Source organism: Danio rerio, chromosome 8, assembly GCF_049306965.1.
Source record: "Danio rerio strain Tuebingen ecotype United States chromosome 8, GRCz12tu, whole genome shotgun sequence".
Taxonomy (NCBI): Eukaryota; Metazoa; Chordata; class Actinopteri; order Cypriniformes; family Danionidae; genus Danio; species Danio rerio.
In genome coordinates, this window is record NC_133183.1 from 27,902,755 (window position 1) to 27,903,644 (window position 890).

At 43.5% G+C, this 890-nt stretch overlaps 1 non-coding gene across 1 annotated transcript; it reads left to right on the forward strand.

Moving 5' to 3' along the window:
- The first annotated feature begins 808 nt into the window (after window positions 1-808).
- On the forward strand, window positions 809-890 carry mir135b (microRNA 135b). The gene has a single exon (NR_030246.1). It is a non-coding gene; the product is annotated as a microRNA 135b (primary transcript).

Sequence of the window (890 nt, forward strand, 5' to 3'; positions counted from 1 at the left end):
TTGTAAATTGGGAGTAAAAAAGCAGTAGTAGCTAGCATATTAATGAACGTTATGTAGAGTAAATGTAAATCCCGCTTGCCATAGTAGCCCAGCAGTGTGTAGTGAACGGCAATGTTGCAGGAATGTCACACAGACGTTTCCAGTCGTTTCATCATCATGCGTTGGTCATTCTAATGTCATGTATGACAGGGGGACGATTTGTGCTGCTAGTTTTTACACACCGAGCTGCGCTCAGTCATCAGCTGAAGAACACAGCTCGACCTTCATCGCGATTTATAGCTGTGCACATAAAACCTGCCTTGTGTTTTATCCTTTATCCAAGTTTTTTTCGTCTCCTCGGTTTGTGCTCCTCCTGTTGCGCGTGCACAATTCAGAAGCCTGGAGTCGTCAGTCGTTTGCTCCGTTTTTACTTTCAGAAATTGCAATGACCGGACAACAGGTGCATGTTCTGGAGATACAGGTTGTAACAAATGTATTTGTTGCTCCCATCAACCATAGCGTAGACTACAATATGGAAAACGTTAATCAGTTTGCCCACTTCCTTTGGACATTTTAACCCTGGCAGATAAAATCGAGCGCTGATTTTTAAAGTGTAGGGATATGACGTTATTTTTGTCGATGCTGTATCGGAAAGATTGTCCTGTAATGGTCACAACGGTAGTGGTGACGAGTATTGCGGTGCTATATACAGTAAGCACGGCAGACATGTAATACCGTACGCGTCCACTGGATGTCGCGCGACACCATTTAAACCGCTTTCTATTATATTTTCTTCTGTGTAGATGTTTAAAAGACATCTCTTTCATTGCTCTTTGCCCCGTATGGCTTTTTATTCCTATCTGAGAATTGCTCAGGACTCATATAGGGATGGAAGCCATGCAGGGCTGGGG